Below are 20,332 nucleotides of genomic sequence, written 5' to 3'. Positions count from 1 at the left end.
GCCAGAGTCCCCCTCCATCCTGCCTGTTCCTTTCCACAATGTACAACTCCTTCACTGAATTCATAAACTCCTCCACAACACTCACAGCTTCATTTCTGTTCTAATTGCTCCATATATGGCTTATCTGCTCAAGTAAATTAGAAGCTCAAGAGTAAGAGCCATGTTCTGGTTTTTCAGTCCTCCCCCATGACTGGCAGAGAACAAAGCACATCAAAGGTATTCAGGAGATAAATGCTTCTTGACGTAATTCCATCTCTGCATTTCATGACCCCTCCTATATCATTCTCACTTTGATATCTATGCTATATTTTAATCTTATGATGATTATGTCGCTTTTTCAAATGTAACTGAGTCCCGACTGCACCCTGGCTGCACAAGGTTTTCCACTGATGTGATTAAATATAGCCTTTCACCACCTACCGCAGTAACGTTCCCCAGCAGTAGAATCTGTCACCATGTTCTTACCATTAGTTGATTTGGAAGGTAAAGGCTGTCACCAAGACTATGTAAGTCACAAATGAAAGAGATTTCATGGGAAGTTCATCATCAGGGAAGGGGAAAATATTTTGTAGCTTGCAGAAATAAGGAAAGGTTTTCTATTAAATCCTCCTGGCTGTGGAAATTTTACCTTCCTATGCATAATAACTGAAGCAACCATTTCCACGAGGCTTTAGAAATGCAGATTCAGAGAATTCATTTTAGAGCAAACCAGAAACTTACCTTTAATCTGTTTCCATCCTTAAATGTCACTCCAAGTTTAAAGCGCTTGAATATTGTTTTATGTAGCGTCCTTAGAGATAACTTTGTATATTGCAAATTTGGTTTGTATAGCATTGAGTTTGAAGACAAGGACTAGGGCAGTGTGAAAAACTACAAGGAATGAAAATTCATAAGAGACTCTATTGATAGAAAAAGGGGGCAGGCAAGAAAAAACAAACCCCATTTTTGTGAAAGATAATAAAATACTGTAAGTGCTGGGGTGGGGGGGGAATCCTAAAAGTCATTTATTTCAGCCTCTTCATGGAATGCAGGCAAGTACTTCTGTCCAAAATGGTGAAATAAATTGTGCAAAGGTCACACAGTGGTTAAGGACAGAAATATGATTAGCATCTAGCTCTCCTATCTCCCTCCCATTTATTTTTCTGTGGTATTCAGGGTTTCTCAAGCTTGGCACCACTAATATCGGGGGCCAGATAATTCTTTGTCATAGTGGGCTGTCATGTGCATTCCAGGATACTTAGCCTCCTTGGTTTCTCTCCACTCATGTCCCCTCCCCAGTTATAACAATCCAAAAATGTCCCCAGACCTTCCAAATGTATCCTGGAAGCAAAATTGCCTCCCCACTAATGAACAGTGGTGTCAAACATGATCAATGAGCAGGAATAATTGAGAGGCTTCCATTTCCAGTGCAACGATCTGTACAAGAGTCTATGCCCAACAGGCACTTGCGCCAGTCAGAATTCTGGTTGAAGCGGCAGAAATCCATCTGAAACTAGTTTAGACAATGTGGTAATTCACTGGCTTGCATGAACAAAGCACCAAAGGCAGGTCCTAGGCTGGCTGGAAGTAGGTGTACCCAGTATCTCTCCACTGATCCTTTGCTTGTTGCAGTTCTCTCTTGTTGACCTTATTATCTCAGACCCTTCGTTTGGGAGTGGACACAGCCCCACAGATCTGGAGTCACTTCCTTACTATATATTCCACACCTACGGTCAAGAAAGAACAATCCTACCACCTTCAGTCAAGAAAGTCCTAGAAAGACAGTGACGGGCCCAGAATGGGTCGTGTGTCTGATCCTATGGTCAGGATACGGCAGTTCTGTTTCCACCAGGATGGGGGTGGGGGTGGGGGAAAGGGTAAAAGGTATGGATCTGCAGCATAAGAAGAGCAAAGACAATAAAAATGTCCTCGACAGTGCTTTGAAAATCATTGGAAAGAACTATTCTAATTTACTTTACCATTTCCTTTAAATCTGTATATATTACTACTTAGGCTGGAGGCTCTTTCAAACCAGATGGAATGTTCATGCCTCCAATGTCCAATTTCTTAGCATGAGTATTTTTGCTGTTAACAAGGTCTGCCCCTAATATTGACCAGGTCCAGAGTAAGATGACAAACGGAACTAAATATTTAAATCTCACATAGTGTTAAATAAATATAGTCTCCCTTTCTACATTGACAAATATATCCTCATAAAGACCGGGAAGGTCAGATCTGAATATAGAATTTTCAAAGTCCTTGTTGTTCTAAAGGAGGAAGTGGTAGCCTGGGGAGACCCATCCTCCAGATCTCATGCCACATCCTGCTCACCTTTCTTTCACACAAGCAGGTTCATCTCATGCTGTGAGGTCCTGCACATTCAACCCCATCAGCACTCCCTGCAAACAACTGCCTCTCGGATACCCTCTGGCTCTAGGGTATTCCACACTGGCAGCTTGATCTGTCCTGGGTGGGAGAGATTCAGAAAGGAGCTCACACAGGCTCTGTGAGTGGAATCAGGAAGGGAATTCTAGGTCTAGGTATGGAGAGCATTTTCTAGAAGGTTGCACAAGCACCATGTAGACACCTCCCCCCTAACCACATGAACTCCTTACCCCGAGGAGCGCCAGAGGCGGGCCTTCTAAAGCATGGGGTCCAGGGCCTCTCTTGCCAAGATCTAAGGGCAGTACTAGGTGGAAAATGATACATGTGTTCTAAATAAAACTTCTGTCTTCTATAAAAGAGTACATTAAAAATGATGCCCTTGTGGGAAAAAGATACAGTTAAGGGCACTCCAAATCCTATTTAACTTCACAACCAATCAACAATGAAACAACAATTGGTACCTTGGAAGAGAACTTGAACAGCTCAAGAAAGCAGCTCCATGAGACTGCCTTAGAGGAATTAGAAATGAACAAGAAACAGTACAGTGCAAATGCTGGCTTGTGGGAAGAGCCAATGCTGATGGAAAGAAAGTTCTGAGTCAGTGGGGCTGCTGCTAAGGTGGGCACAGCAGGAAGTGCAACCTGCTACAAGACAAGAGCCAGGCACGGTGGAGCTGCTCCTCTCTGGGGAGGATGTTGGATGCAGGCATTTATTTTTAACTTTCTTTAAAATGGAGTTGAAAAGTCTCCTGAAAAAAGAACAGATGAACTGAAGGTCTTTACTTTCCTGCTGAAGGTTATAATTCTACTTCCTTCTTGCCAGCTCCCCCTGCCTAAGAAAAGCACGTGTGACTCCAACATCACTTTTGTGTTAAATTGACATCATTACCTATTAACAATTGTATGTGAACTAATGAGCATTATGGAAACATATAATAACAGAATAGCTCATTTATCTTTATTATTAACATAATTATTTCATTGATAATTATTGAAAGAATGAAATACAGTCTGTCACCCAATTGAAAAATGTGTATTTCCAGCACACAAATGCATGGCACACAATTCCACTCCTTGTTCAAACCCCCGTCCAAATGCCACCTATTCCTGCATACTTTCCTGACCGTTACAAGTATAGAGTGATCTCATCTGCTCCTGCAAACTTTTTACATCCCCTCCCTACATGTTCTTTAAGTTATTTATGCAGGTGTATTGTCTCCTTGAGAACAAAATTTAGGTTGTATTTATCTTTCCATAAGTCACTGTATCTCATCCAGGGCTTGGCTATGGGAGGTGTTCAATAAATGCTTAAGTAAATAAATAAAATCTTGAATACAGAAGCCACACTGATCAAACTCAGTCTTGAAGGATGAAAATTAAATGATGACCCTTATCTTTACTATCCACCCACACTGCCTTTTCCTCTGAGGCTGAACATCCTATAGAAAAATAGACAAAAATAATACAATGCAATAATAATTGTTATAGCATTTTTAGAAAATCAGGTATGAAGCTAAGTGCATAATGTACATTATTAGCGCACTCAAAAACCATCCTAAAGGTAAATGACAATACCCTTATTTCATAAATGGAGAAGCTGATACTCACAGAGGTTAAGAAACTTGTCCAAGATGGCAGAGCAGAGGTGACGGACCCCACTAGTAAACCCTCTGAATCTCAATTCCTAATTTATAAAATCAAGACAAATATTTTCCCTGCTGACCTCACAGAACTATTGTGAAGTTGAAGTGAGCTGCAAAAACCCCAAGAAAATACAAATTTCTTACATGTGCAAAAAACATTAGAGGTTTTTAAAGTGCTTTCACATGCATCAAGCATTTAAAAAGCCCTAGGGTTATGTGCAAATGTATAGTATTGTTAATCTCCTATGCTGTTTTTAATCCCAAACTACAACTAGGCACTACAAGGTAATAATAGTATCAACAGCTAATCTTAAAATATGCTAAGCTCAGAGCTAAGAGCTTTACACTGATTGTCTTAATTTATACTAAGAAAAATAAGAGGTTACTATTCTTTTTTTCTTTTTAATTTTTAATTTATTATATTTATTATGTTTATTTTTGGCTGTGTCGGGTCTTCGTTTCTGTGTGAGGGCTTTCTCCAGTTGCGGAGAGTGGGGGCCACTCTTCATCGCGGTGCGCGGGCCTCTCTCTATCGCGGCCTCTCTTGTTTCGGAGCAGAGGCTCCAGACGCTCAGGCTCAATAGTTGTGGCTCACGGGCCCAGTTGCTCCGCGGTATGTGGGATCTTCCCAGACCAGGGCTCGAACCCGTGTCCCCTGCATTGGCAGGCAGATTCTCAACCACTGCGCCACCAGGGAAGCCCAAGGTTACTATTCTTAATAACCCACTTTTAGGTAAGAAAATATATGGAAATTAGGCAATTTGCATAATTCATTTTTAGTACATTAGCAGGTCAGGATTTAAACTTAATAACACTACTTTAAAAAATAACATTTCGTAACAGAATTCATCCAAGATATCTTATCATTACAACATTGTGTAAAATTCAATGCACGTGTACTTGTCATTGATAATGATAACCTACAAGTATGGATGGTTGGGAGAGATGCTTAAACTTTGAATAAACTGTGTCCTCTAAAACATCCAAGAAAAAAAAAAAACTTAGCTGGATTCGTTTGAAAGATTCTGTGTATGTCAATCATTTCCATTAAGGAATGTCTCAATTTGTCCAACAGTTATAATACTGTAAAATTATATATTTGCAAGTAAAATATTTGTAAACAAAAACACACTGTGGATGTGCTGGGTGGAGCAGTTCTTTAAAGAACTTAAATAATAATTTTATGAAATAACAACTAAAATGTAAATTACTCTTCTAAGTTATACTATAAATTAATATTATTATGTATAAAATTTTCTCAATGATAATACATGTTTTCATTAATAAGTTTTATTTTTAAAACAGCTTTAAATTTACAGAAAAATTGAACAGATAGCACAGGGAGCTCCCAATATACTCTGCCCACCCAGCCTCTGCAGACAGTTACCCCTATTATTCATATCTTACATTAGAATGGTATGTTTGTCACAATTAATAAACCAATGATAAACTATTATTAGCTAAATCCCATACTTTATTCAGATTTCCTTAATTTTTACCTAATGTCCTTTTTCTGTTCCAGGATCCCATCTCAGATACATATTACATTTAGTCTTTATGTTTCCTTAAGCTCCTCTAGGCTGGGACAGTTTCTCAGATTTTCTTTGTTTTGATGACCTTGACAGTCTGAGGAGTGCTTGTCAGGTATTTTGCACAATGCCCCCCTATTGGGCCCTTCCTGATACTTTTTTCATAATTATACTTAGGCTTTAAATTTTTGGGCAGAAGACCATAGTGATAAAGTGCTGTTTTTGTTAAATTATATTGAGTGTATATATTTCCCATGTCATTTATAGCTGTTGACGTTGACCTTGATAACCTGGCTGAAGTAATCTTTGTCAGGTTTCTCCACTGTAAAGTTATTTTTCTTCCCCCACCTTTCCATATTGTTTTTTTTTTTTTGGAATGAAGTCACTACACACAGCCCACACTTAAGGAATAGGAAGTTAAAGTCCCATTTCTTTAGGGTGTAATACCTACATGATTTATTTGTAATTCTTTTGCACAGGAGGTTTATCCTTCCCATTTAATCATCATTTATATTATATATATGTGTACATATATATAATATGTGAATATTTATTTTATATTTTGAGTTATAATCCAGTGCTATTTTATTTATTTTCTTGCTCAAATTTTTCCAGCTTTGGTCATTGAGAGCTCTTTCAATAAGCTCCTGTGTTCCTTTGACATACTGCCACCACTGTGGTATTCCATACTTTACAATACAGTCAGATTGTCTTGTCAAGTCTTCACTGTTCCTGGGATCCCCTAACCTCCTAAATTACTTTTTAAAATTTACATTATGGTCACTCTTTCTGTTGTAAAGTTCTATGGCTTTTGACAAATGCATAATATCCACCATTACAGTGTCTTAGAGAATACTTTCACAGCACCCAAAATCCCCTGTGCTTGACCTATTCTTCTCTTTCCCCATAACCCTAGCAACCACTGAACTTTTTATTGTCTCTATTGTTCTGCTTTATTCTAGTCATATAATTGGAATCAAACAACATACAGCCTTTTCAGATTGGCTTCTTTCATGTAATAATATGCATTTAAGTTTCCTTCATATCTTTCCTTGGCTTGATAGCTCATTTAGTTTCATTAATATTCTATTGTATGGATGTACCATGCTTTATTCATTCATCTATTGAAGAACATCTTGGTTGCTTTCAATTTTTGGTTACTATTAATAAATCTGCTACAAGCATTTGTGGGCAGGTTTTGTGTGAACATGTTTTCAACCTACTTGGGTAAATGCCAAGGGGCAAGACTGCAGATTACATGTAAAAGACTAACAAACTCTTTTCCAAAGTGGCTGTACCATTTTAACTTCCCACCAGCAATGAATGAGAATTTCTATCACTCTGCATTCTCTACAGCATTTGGTATTGCCAGGTTTTTGGAATTAAGCCATTAAAATAGACATATACTGGTATCTCATTGTTGTTTTTATTTACTATTCCCTAATGATATATGACATTGAGCATCTTTTCATATGCTATTTTACATTTGCATATCTTATTTGGTGAGTTACCTATTCAGATCTTTTGCTTATTATACAGAGTTATTAGTATATGTTGGATACAACTCCTTTATCAGATATATATTTTCCAAATGTTTTCTCCCAGTCTGTAGCTTGTCTTTTCATTAACTCAAAAAAGGTCTTTTACAGACAAGTATTTTTTTAATTTAATAAAATTCAAGTTAACAATTTTTGAATGGATCATGATTTTGATACTATATCTAAAATCTCATTGCTAAAGCCAAGGTCACCTAGATTTTCTCCTATGCTATCTTCTAGAAATTTTACACTTTTTGTTTTACATTTAGAATTATAATCCATTTGAGTTATTTTTTGTGAAAAATGTAAGGTCTGTACCTACGTTCTTATTTATTTATTTGTTTATTGCATATGGATGTCCTAGTTTTCAAAGACCATTTCTTGGAAAGACTAGTCTTTCTCAATTGAATTGCCTTTGCTCTTTGTCGACAATCATGACTGTATTTGTTTTGGGTCTCTCTCTGGGCTCTCTATTCTGTGCCATTGATCTACTTATGTATTCTTTCATCAACATCACACTGTCTTTATTCGGTACCTTTATAGTACAACCTAAAGTCAGGTAATGTCAGTTCTCCAATTTTGTCCTTTTTTTGCTTTAGCATTGTGTTAGCTATTCTGGGTCTTTCACATTTCCATACAAACTTCAGAAACAGTTTGCCAATATCCACAAAATAGCTTGCTGGCATTTGATTGAGATTATACTGAATCTATTGATAAATTTGTGAAGAATTGATTTCTCAGTAATATTGAATCTCCCTATGCATGAACATGGAATATTTCTTTAATTTCCATCTTCCTTGACTTCTTTCCTCAGAGTTTTAGTTGTCCATATATAGTATAGATCCCAAATATATATTATTACATTTCTATTAAGTGTTTTTCTTTTCTTTTTTTGGTACAAATATAAGTTGTATAGTGTTCTGAATTTCAACTGTCAGTTGTTCATTGCTGGTATATAGAAAGACAATCGACTTCTTTATGTTAACCTTGTACCCTGCTATAATCACTTATTAGTTCCAGGAGTTTTTTGGTTGATTCTTTGGGATTTTCTAAACAAAGGGACGTGTTCACATGTCATATGCAAACAAAGACAGCATTTTTCTTTTTCCTTCCCGATCTGTGTACTTTTATTTCCTTTTTTGTTCGTTTGTTTTTCACTACCTAGGACTTCCAGTAGGGTGTTGAGTAGAATGTCTTTAATTGAGCACAGTTTATATGATTACATTTAGTCTCATCTCTTATCATATCAATTATATTTCCTTCTTTAATGTGTTAGTGGTTGCCCTATAGTTTGCAATATACCTATACAACTAACCACATCCAATGAACACTATAATGCTTCCTGGGTAGAGCAGGTGCCTTATAATGAGTACTCTCGCTTCCTCCCTCCACTCCCTTGTAACACTGCTGTCAGTTACTTCACTTATCTATATGCTATTATTTTACTTTCATGCATTCTTTCTCCAGTGCTCTTCCTTTCTTTATGTAGATCCAAGTTTCTGACCAATATCATTTTCTTTTTTTCTGAAAACTTCTCTTAACATTTCTAGCAGGGTATGTGTATCAGCAGCAGTTTCACTCAATGTTTCTTTACCTAAGAAAATCTTTATATATCCTTCACTTTTAAAGAACAATTTTGATGGATATAGAATACTAGGTTAGTGGGATTTTTTTCTTTCAACAATTTATATATTTTATTCCATTCTCTACTTCCTTGCATGGTTTTGAGGTTTTTGACAAGAAGTCTGATGTAATTCTTAGCATTATTCCTCTATAGGTAAGATTTTTAAACCCCTTGCAGCTTCTTTCAAGACCATCTCTTTGTCTTGGATTTTTCTCCAGTTTGAATACGACACGCTTACATTTACATTTTTGGTATTTATCCTGCTTCTTGTTCTCAGAATTCTGGATCTGTGGTTTGGTATCTGTCATTAATTTTGGCAATTTCTTGGCCATTATCACTAACAATTTATTCTGCTCCATTTTCTCTTTTTTCTCCATTTTGCATTCCAATTATGCATATGTTATATCTTTTGCAATTGCCCTACAACTCTTGGATATTCTGGGGTGGTTTTTTTCTATTCATTGTTTTCAAAGATTTTTTTTGATGTAGACCATTTTTAAAGGCTTTATGGAATTTGTTACAATATTGTTTCTGTTTTATGTTTTGGTTTCTTGGCCACGAGGCATGTGGGATCTTAGCTACCCAACTAGGGACTGAACCTGCACCCCCTGCATTGGAAGATGAAGGCTTAACCACTGGACCACCAGGGAAGTCCCTCCATTCATTTTTTTTTTTTAATAAATTTATTTATTTATTTATTTATTTATTTAGGCTAAATTGGGTCTTCGTTGCTGCGCACAGGCTTTCTCTAGTTGTGGCGAGTGGGGGCTACTCTTCGTTGCGCTGCGTGAGCTTCTCATCGTGTTAGCCTCTCTCACTGTGGAGCATGGGCTCTAGGCACATGGGCTTCAGTAGTTGTGGCATGCTTCAGTTGTGAAGTTGTGGCACGCTTCAGTTGTTTGCAGGCTTCAGTAGTTGTGGCACGCGGGCTCTAGAGCACAGGCTCAGTAGCTGTAGCACACGGGCTTAGTTGCTCCACTGCATGTGGGATCTTCCCGGAGCAGGGCTCAAATCCGTGTCCCCTGCATTGGCAGGTGGATTCTTAACCACTGCACCACCAGGGAAACCCCCTCCATTCATTTTTAAGTTTGTATTTAAGTTTGTAAAGTTTCTATTGACATAGCTTCAATTTTACTGATTCTTTTCTTATCTGTGTCCAGGCTACTGATGAGATCATCAAAACTATTCTTCATTTCTGTTACAGTATTTTTTATTTCTATCATTTCCTTTGATTCTTTCTTAGAGTTTTCATCTCTCTGTTTACATTACTCATATGTTCTTGCATACTGTCTACTTTTTACATTAGAGCTCTTAAAGTAATTAATCATAGTTATTTTAAATTCCCTATTGAATTATTTCAAGTTCTGTCATATGTGACTTTAGTTCTGAAGAGAGCTTTGTCTCTTCAGACTGTCTTGCTTCTCACCTTTTAACATTCCTTATAAGTTTTTCTTGAAAGTCAATTGTGATATATCAGGCAATGGGAATTGAGACAAAGAGGTCTTTAGTGTGTGGTTTTATGTTAACCTGTCTAGAAACTGGGTTATGCTTAGTGTTTTCTATAGCCATGCATACCAGATGCTTCAGTTTCCTCTAGCGTTCTTGTTAGCTTCTTCCAATGTTGGATTTTCCTAAGAACTCCTTCTTAAATAGAGTCTGTGTCCTGCAGCTTTTTCTGTTGTAATCCACTGTTCTTATTCTGGAGCCCTGTTGATGTGGTGGTAAGGTGTGTGTGGGTGAGGGGAGGCATTCTACAATCTTATCATTAAATCCCAGTCTTTTAATGGGACTGAGTCCCTGGGTTGTGACCTTCTGAAGTATTTCTTAGCCTTTTTCTTTCTCCCTTTAGGTGACACAGGAAGACTAGAGGGGCCTAGGGTTGGCTAATAGCCCTTTCCCCAAGTCAAATAAAGCTCTGATAAAGATGTTTCCCTTGAAGAATAAGCCTTTCTTAGGGAGAATGCCCTGAAAGAATTTCAAAAGGGTAACTTTTCTTCTCCACCTGACCAAAACATGAGGGTTTTCCTAGAATCATTACCATGGAAATCTGGTGGGCTTCCTGAAGGTCAAACTCATGAGAGTATGAGGGCCCCCCTTAAGACTGTGCCCTTGAAAGTTTCTTACTCTCAAGTTAGTCCACACTCAGTCTTCCTACCAGTTTGTGGCTCTAGTGTCTTCTCCTCCAGGTAAGTTGATCTTGACTGACATTCTCTGTATTCCTCTGTATCTCCAGATTTTCAGATGGTGGTTTGCCCCATGGCCTCAGTTCTCTGATGCAGCTAAGAAAACTCATTGATTTAGTTGGTTTGTTTAGCTTTTTTTGTCATTGTTGAAAGGATGAGAGTGATTGGTAGTGACCGCCAAGCACTTTACATGTTGGAGCTGAAATTGAAACTCTATGCGCTACATTTTTAGAGCACTCATTTTTTTAATTCTTTTTGGAATCTTTTTTGTGTTTTTCTAACTCTAATTCACAAAGCTGTCGGTCTTTTGTAAGACTTAGTGAGGGTGACCCTGGAATTACCCTCAGGTCCCTTTTAACTCCATTATTCTAATATTAAGTCACGCACTATAAATCTACTAAAAATTTATTACAAATGAGAATGCTGAATTTCAAAAAAGTTAACCCCAGAGAAGAAACCAGAATCTCTAGGATCCTATGGACTCATTGTCCACTGGCCCTGGCTCTGCATACCTCCAAGGTGTAATTTTAGTCTATAATTTTAAAACAATGTAAGATGGTAAGATTGCAAATCTAGTACACTTTGTATTAATATTTATCTTGTTGAAAAAAAATAAATCTACATGATCCAATATCATACACATTCATTTGGTCCCCTTCTTTGAAGACTCTACTAACTTATAATTAATGAGAAAACCATTTTAAGGTATTAAAAATTAATTTTTGCTAGAGTAAAAAGGACTAAGAATTAAAATATAAAATAAAGTTTGTGTGTTCTTTTTTTCCAGTTGACTATATCTCCACTTTAAATACTCAGGAGTCTGATTTCATTCCACTGGCTTTTAAACAATAAGTACTTCTTAAAACCTAAGTGACTATTTATTTAGTCTGTTACTAAGGCAAATTGCTGAAATGATAAGCATTCATGTCGGTAATGTGTACAGTGTTTGGAGAGAACATCAAAAAACGTATGGAAGAGCATTTGAACTAAGCCAGCAGTATGTCTTTGAAAAGGAGAATTTTGATTTGGGGCCTCTGATCTGTATGCTATCCCATTTCTCTACTGACAAGCTATTCATTTTTAGGCACCTAGAAGTCTGAACTATTAAGAAGCTGTACTCCAGAATCAATGTTGGTTTTGTCTCCCACCCCTTCACAGACAGACTTTCTTTGAAATCAATTCCTCTTTGGGGCTAATTGTTTAAAAGCCATGACTTCATTTCTAGGTTAAATACACGTCTGTACTATTCTCAGAATTAAAAGAAAAAAAGGCAAAGGAGAAAAAAAAGCAGTCTTCAAGTACTATGTTCAATTTACTGAAAAACGTCTAGAATACTAAAGTATCTCCAAAGGCAAATCTTTGGTGTGACAGATGCATAATAATATCCATAGGCTGAAGGGTCTTAGAAAAGCATCCTGTAGCTACTTTAACAAGAGTACTAAGTATCATCTATAATTCATGCAAGTATATTGAAGCTTTCTGCTGCCATCCAAGAAAGATGGTTTTCAAAGCTACAGAGTGCAATAATCCAATATTCCTTGTACAGAGTTCCATACATCTCATATAGATTTTACACTGGAGATCATTTCCTTGCTGAAATCCTCAGGAACATAATGTGATATGTTCAGAAAACACAGATTTATGCTATGTGTTATGTCTGGAGGCTTGGAGGGTCGTCATTAGATCATCAAGTTGAGGATGTATTTCTATTTCTAGTTAGCTTTCCTCAACATTGCAGTGGTCACTACAAAACGAATGGGTGTCCAAATGCTTCAAGAACTTCATTTTTTGTGTTCAATATATTTTTCAATTAGAAAATAGGTTTGACAATCAGAGTATACTCCTGGTGAAAGGCCAACATGACCATGAGTATAATTCAATCATTTCTTTTACAGAAGGGGACTTAAGAAATGATACCAACTTCTGTTGAATTATGTTGCAGGCCCAAAGTGGTGAGCTTCATAAAATGGCTTTATTTGCTACTCTCAGAAAACGACAGTGCCATAGTCAAACAGAAACGGGTAGTCATTGTAAGCTCTGAGCAACACAACGGTGCATTGGAAGAAAAAGTAACTGGAAAAGCAAAGTAATTTTCATTGGACCAGTGTATGCAATATAATCTATAATCAGACTCCAATTATGGGAAATTCTCCATCCACAGTAATCTTCGAGTAGCCACCTCCCCTTCCAATACTTCTCTCCTTTCTTTTATGGATATTACCAAATGTCATCAGTGTATTGCACTGCCCTAGAATTCTGGACTACCCAACATGCTATACAACTTCTTCCCAGGGTTGTGCCAGTCACTAGATGACCCTTGTAGAGCTGAAGAATCATTACAACCCAGGACTATGCTACCACAAAATAGACACGAAAGAGTATTTGTTGAACAATTAAGGATATCAATGAATAAACAAACAAATGAAAAGATGAACTGATTAGTTGGTAAATAAATACATTTTCCTCTGACTGGTATGCTTTCCCCACTTTTTATTTCAAGGTTATAGAGGTTTTTTTAAAATAAAATTTTCATTATAGAATAGATTTAGATTTATGGAAAAGTTACTAAGATAGTACAAAGTTCTTATATACTGCATATCCTTCCTCTATTGTTAATATCTTACATCAGCATGGTGTGTTTGTCACAATTAATGAACAGATTGTTGTGTTATAAACATGTGTTATGTTGTGTTATGAACACCACAACTTGATGTGTTATTATTAACTAAATCCCTTACTTTATTCAGATTTCCTTAGTTTTCACCTAATATTGTTTTTCTGTGCTAGGATCCCATCTCAGATACCATATTACATGTAGCTGTCATGTCTAAAGATTCTAAAGAGTTAGGCTTATCTTGGCTGGGACAATTTCTCAGCCGAGTTTATAATGACTTTGGGTGTTTTGAGGAGTATTATTCAAGTATTTTGTAGAATGTTCCTCTATTGGGCTTTGTCTGGTGAATTTCTCATTATTAGACTGTAGCTACAGGGTTTTTGGAAGAAAGACCACAGAGATAAGGAGCGATTCTCATCACATCATATCAAGGGTACATGCCATCAACATGACTTATTACTGATGGTGTTGACCTTTGTCACCTGGCTGAGGTAGTGCTGGTCAGGTTTCTCCACTGTGTTACTCTCCTCCTTTACACTGTCCTCTTTGGAAGCAAGTCACTGTGCACAGCCCACACTTAAAGAGTGGGAAGTTATATTCCACTTCCTTGAGGCAGAGTGTCTACATAAAATATTTGTAATTTTCTACACAGGAGATTTTTCTATCCTCTCCAATTTATTTATTTGATCCTTTATTTATATTGGTATGGACTCATGGATAATTATTTTATACTTTGAATTATAATCCAGTATCACTTTATTTTGTTGCTCAAATTGTTCCAGTTTTGGCCATTGGGAGCTCTTTCATTTCACTTCTGTGTCCCTTTGACACACCCCCGTCACTGTGGGGTTGTTTGCTTGTTTGTCTGTTTGTTTTTCAGAGCATTTCTTTACTTCCTGACTCATGCTTCAGGCTCATCTTATTTATTTCCTGTCCCAGTCCTAGAATCAGCCATTCTTCCAAGAAACTCTTGTTCCTGTTTTTTTGGAGAATGGCATTAGAAACCAAGATCTTGGCACTAGGTTCTACAGGGTGGTGTTGTTAGTTTATGTGTTTTTTCATAGGATATAGGTAATGTTTTCTCTGATGGTCATCTTACATAACTTTTGACAAATTACCTGGAAAATGGGTATGATAATTCCTACATCATAGAGTTGTTATGTATTTCAAATGGAGTAACTAGCAGTGTCTAGAGTAAAAGCAAAACAAACAGTAGCTATAAGCGATAATATCAATTTACTAGAAATGAAGCAAATGATAACTTTGTCTCCCAAAGCCAATTTCAATTCTCTAGAGGTTTTATTTTTGTTTTGAGATGTTTTTATTGCCTATTTAAACAGATAAGAAGTTAGAGATTCCAATTCTAGGCCTAGCTCTGCTGTTAAAAAGAATTTAGTCAAATCATCCAATGTCTCCTTTTCTATAATGGGTATAATAGGATTCACTCAATATAACGCCATAGGGTTAGTCTGTATGTAAAACAGACACAAATCAATGTTTATACAAATATATGCATGGCAGTGTTACTATGATTTTTGTCAGTGTCATTAACCTCTGACTCTTTTATTGCTGTTTTGCCACTTCACTTTTTTCTCATTTCCCCCCAAAATTATTTACCATACCAGCTTGCATTTTTCCCTTAATTATAAATTTGAATGATGCTAGGTTTTTAAAAACTGGCATCCAAATTCAGATGATATGACTGCTTTCAAATTCTATTACAACAAATACACATTGGGTAACTATATTAGATGCTTAAAATTTAGTTAACATTTTTCCTACTTAGTCCACAGGTAGTATTTTAAGGTAATGAGCCCTCTTGGTTCTTCCTTGAGAAACTTTAATTAAACGAAGTGTTACTAAGTCCACTGAGTTACCCAGCCATAATGAATGAGGAAAGATAGATGTTTGGCACAGCAAGGGATGTCAGGAAAGTGTAGCATCTCGAAAATGCCCTCATATCAAATTATTGATGCAAAACAATTGACTACTGTCCTAAGAGGCAGGGCTGTCAACTGTCTAGACATGATCAGATATCAAAGTTGACGGGTTTTGCAGTCTGATCATCTTGTTTTCCTTTTACCAAGGTAAAGGCAAGGTGCTTCAGCACACCTGATAGACGACAGGAAGTATCAATATAACCACAGGAGCAATGTTGACCTCCTGAGGCTGTGTCAACTTTAAGAGATTGATGCAATTATTTACCAGTCTGTTTGTTGACGAGGATGGGTAAGGCAGAATGAATATTTATCTCTCAATCCTTTGAGCCTCACTTCCTCCAAGATACTAGTCATATCCCATGTGAAAACACTCTAATTGATCTTAAGACCTGATGGAAACATGTTGAGCAGGAGAACTGAACTAGGTTTCCATGCTTATATGTTAAAAGTCACTGCTCCCTCACTGATTCACTTTCGTGGACAGCAAATTCAAGTTTAACTATTTTTGGCAGCGACCAATGTTTTTATTATTTACATAAAATCTATTTGCAAGTCAGCAAAGTGGTTAATAAAATACTTCCTGTGCATATGTGATCTCTTGATCCTTCGGTATATCTCATTTCTAGATTCAAGTATATTAAAAATCCTGAGGTAGATGTGGTCTTATTTATTGATGCATGTTTATTTTAGATTTGTCACTTTAAATGATTTGTCAATTTCTATTTTTTCCTAGTCTCCTAGCTAACTATTTTTTAAATTGCGACTTGACTCCTCTACCAGCATGAACTTCAAGGGTGAATTAATGTCAAGGCCATACAGGGAGAAAAAGGCTCAAAAATCCACATTTCTATGTTTTACCTGGAGGTGAAGGTAGGTTTCAGAGGAGAATGGAAAAGACATTTTCTCCCACTGATGATAAGCGTTGTGTTTGATTTGTATATTGTTGCTAATGGCATGGAAGAAAGGAAGAATTTGAGAGTTTCTGAGGTTAGGCAATTCCCTGAAGAATCTGAAAGCCTAGAAGTCCCACTACCTGCTTTTTCACAATCGGAATCAGTGATGCATTGGTTTCTTTGTCTGGGCTTCTAAAAGATCATTAAGAAGCAACCTGAGGGTCATCAGAGAGTCTGGTGCACAGGGGAGCAATATGTGACAATGCAGTGCATCCTAGTGCAACCTCCTTTGAAAGGCAAATAGAGAAAGACAAATTGAGAGGATAGAAAATGCAGGGAATTCACCCATGCAGTCCATTTCGAATTAAACATCCCTTCCTCTCTAACTTGCCTATTTCAGCAGAGAAGCGGACATGACTTGTCACTCTATGCGCTTGCCAGATGAACTTGTAGTTCATAACAAGGTTCTACGTGGGAGAATCAGAGGAATTCTTCGCTGTTCAACCAAGCCATAACGTCTGGGCCTTCCTCTTATGGAATAGCGAGTGTACTACTGCCCTGGAGTCCAAACTGAGCCTCTCCACAGCACAGGGAGGTCAGCTCCGTGCTCTGTGACCACCTAGAGGTGTGGGGTAGGGAGGGTGGGAGGGAGACACAAGAGGGAGGGGATATAGGGATATATGTATACATATAGCTGATTCACTTTGTTATACAGCAGAAACTGATACAACATTGTAAAGCAATTATACTCCAATAAAGATATTTTTAAAAATAAATAAATGAAGGAAAAAAACAAAACAAACTGAGCATCTCAGCCAAGCCATGTTCTTTAAAAAGCCAGAGTTTTAAGTGACAAAATCCCAATTCAAACACACAATTAAAAACTTATTGACATACCTACATTTCCTCAAAACAAATACACATTTGAAATATATAAACAACTCCTAAAAATCAATGAGAAAAGAGAGATAAGCCAATAGAAAAGTGGGCAAAAGACTTGGATACTTCATCAGAAAAGATGTCAAAATGGTCAATAAACATAAATAAAAAGCACTCAACTTCCTGAGTCATCTGGGAAATGTAAATTAAAACCACAGTGCAATCCTGCACCATCCCTAGCAGAATAATTAAAATGAGTAAGATGGAAATTACTCAGTGCTGACGAGAAATCGGGGTGATCAGAACTCTTCTACATTGCTGGAGGAAGATCCACTTAGGAAAATGATTTGGTACTATCTAATGAAGCCTAACATATGCATCCCCTATGACCCAGGAGTTTCACTGTGAGGTACACACCCAGTAGAAACATGGGCATATATTCATCAAAAAACATGTCCAAGAATATTCATTGTATTGCTATTCATGATAGACAAACACTGGAAATATCCATCAACCACAGACTAAATAAATTGTGTTAATATTCACTAGTTGAAAATCATGCAGATGTGCACATGAATAATCTAAATTTACACACAACAGCATGGAAAAATCTCATAAGCAGAATGCTGGATGAAAGAAGTCAGATGAAAAAGAGTACATAGTAGATGACTACATTTCTACAAAGCACTAAAAGAGGAAGAACTAACATATGCTGCTAAAATTCAAAATAATGTTTATCTCTGGGGAGTTGAAAGGAGGCAAGAGGCAGGGGTTTGGGAAAGCTGTAAACTTTGGTTTCCTGACCTGGGTGCTGGTTACATAGCTGTGTCCAGTTTTTTAAAAATCCATCAACCTGAACTTATGATTTATGAATATACATAATCAGCAGTTGGCTCTTATAACTGAAATACCCAGGGGTAATCCTCAGAAATAGCCCCATAGATGCCATCATTGATACCGTCTCTCTCTCTCTCTCTCTCTCTCTCTCTCTCTCTTTCTCTCTCTCTCTCCTGGTCTGCCCTGTTTTCTTCATTGGTTATTGTCGTGGACAAGGTCTCCCTGAATGATGTTAAAATGTCCACTAGCATCCCCGGGCTTACATACTGTCCAGTTAGAAACACAACAAAAAGAGAGTTCCTCCACTCTTTCTTAGTGTGAAGATCAAAGAACTGAGTCTCATTGGACCAAACGGAGATTTATGTCCATCTCTATATGAAGCAATATGGGCAGGGTGATGGAACACAGTGAAAGGCCAGGACTACGTCATATGCCCATCCCATCATCTCCCATTTCTGCAGATTAACTGCACTCAGCTGGGTTGTTCTTGCTGGGGGTCTCACAATACGGTTGCCATCAGATAGATTTTGGCTGGGCTGGAGTCATCTTGAAGACTTTCTGCTTATAAATCTGTGAGAACACACTTGGACAGCTGGGGCTACTTGGGCATCTCCTTCTATCTCTATGTAGTCATTCTTCATGGTCTCTTCAGCATGGGGGCTTCATGGTGGCCAGACATGGTGGCTTGAATGGACAGTGAGATACCAAAAAAGATATACAGACAGCAAATAAATATATGGAAAGGTGCTCCACATCATATATCATCAGAGAAATGCAAATTAAAGCAAGAATAAGATACACTAAACACCTATTAGAGTGGCCAAAATCCAGAACACTAACACCATCAAATCCTGGCCAGGATGTGGAGCAACAGGAACCCTCATTTATTGCTCATGGGAATGCAAAATAATACAACCACTTTGGAAAACACTTTACCAGTTTTTACAAAACTAAATATACTCATAACATATGATCCAGCAACCGTGCTCCTTGGTATTTACCCAAATGATTTGAAAACTTACATCCACATAAAAACTTGCACACAAATGTTTATAACAACTTTATTCATAATTGCCAAAACTTGCCCTTCAGTAGGTGAATGGATAAATAAACTGTAGTACATCCGGACAATGGACTATTTTTCAGTGCTAAAAAGAAAGGAGTTGTCAAGCCATGTGAAAAGACATGAAGGAATATTAAATGAATATGATTAAGTGAAAGCAGTCAATATGAAAAGACTATACACTGTATGATTCCAACTATATGACATTCTGGAAAAGACAAAATTATGGAGACAGTAAAAAGGTCAGTGGATGTCAGGGTTGGGGGAGTGGGGGATGAATAGGTGGAGCACAGAGGATTTTTAGGGCAGTGAAACTACTCTGTACGATACCATAAAGAGAGATACATATGACTATACATTTGTCCAAACCCATAGAATGCACAACACCAAGAGTGAACCCTCATGTAAACTATGAACTCTGGGAGGTTATGATGTGTCAAGGTAGTTTCAACATTGTTATGTAATAAATGTCCCACTTTGGCGAGGATGTTGATCGTGGGGAGTCTCTGCATGTGCGGGGGCTGGGGGTAAGTGGGAAATCCCTGCACCTTCCCTTCAATTTTGCTGTGAACCTAAAACTGCTCTAGAAAAATAACATCTATTTAGAGGGAGAGAGAGAAAGAGACAGCACAAGTCACATTATCTTTTATGACCTAATACATGGGTTGGCAAACTATGGCCTGTGAATCAAATCTGACCCTTTACTTAATCTTATGAAGTTCCATCAGAACACAGCCAAGCCTGTTTGTGCTACCCCTTACAATGGCAGACCTGCATAGTTGTGGCAGAGACCAAATGGGTATGGCCTGAAAAGCCAAAAGTATTTACTATCTGGCCCTTTACACAAAACGTTTGCTCACTCTGACCTAGTCTCAGATATCACTCAGTGTCATTTCTGCTGCATTCTGTTCACTACAAGTAAACCTCTAAGGCCAGTCTATGCTCAAGGGGAGAATTTGCTGACATGCGCTAAACCACCCAAAGGTGGATCCACCTAGTATGTACACAGTGAGAGGGCAATCAGGATGCTCTTGGCTAAAGAAGGGCTCAAGGATGCTGAGCTGACCCAAACAGGAACACTCTCTGAGGTGAGATGGAATGCTTCTAATTCTCTGGGCAGGTTAACTGAGTGGAGAAGGTGCAGATGGTACATTCTTTTTCCAAGTTAGTTAACACCATTGCCCACACCAAGGTGGTAAGAACAGAACTTGTTCCTCTCCAAAATT

The 20,332-nt window shown here is 37.6% G+C and overlaps 1 protein-coding gene and 1 long non-coding RNA gene across 2 annotated transcripts in view; one reads left to right on the top strand and one right to left on the bottom strand.

Moving 5' to 3' along the window:
• TAFA1 (TAFA chemokine like family member 1) overlaps nucleotides 1–20,332 on the bottom strand; it is a 766,369-nt gene that overhangs the window by 671,215 nt on the left and 74,822 nt on the right. The gene's annotated exons all lie outside the window — the stretch shown is intronic.
• On the top strand, nucleotides 3,985–18,869 carry LOC309637587. The gene is made up of 2 exons (XR_014250683.1): nucleotides 3,985–4,387; nucleotides 4,712–18,869. It is a non-coding gene; the product is annotated as an uncharacterized lncRNA (long non-coding RNA).

Source organism: Balaenoptera physalus, assembly GCF_965194825.1.
Source record: "Balaenoptera physalus genome assembly, chromosome: 11".
Taxonomy (NCBI): domain Eukaryota; kingdom Metazoa; phylum Chordata; class Mammalia; order Artiodactyla; family Balaenopteridae; genus Balaenoptera; species Balaenoptera physalus.
Note: the sequence above shows the minus strand (reverse complement) of the source record. Positions and strands in the feature narration are given on the sequence as shown.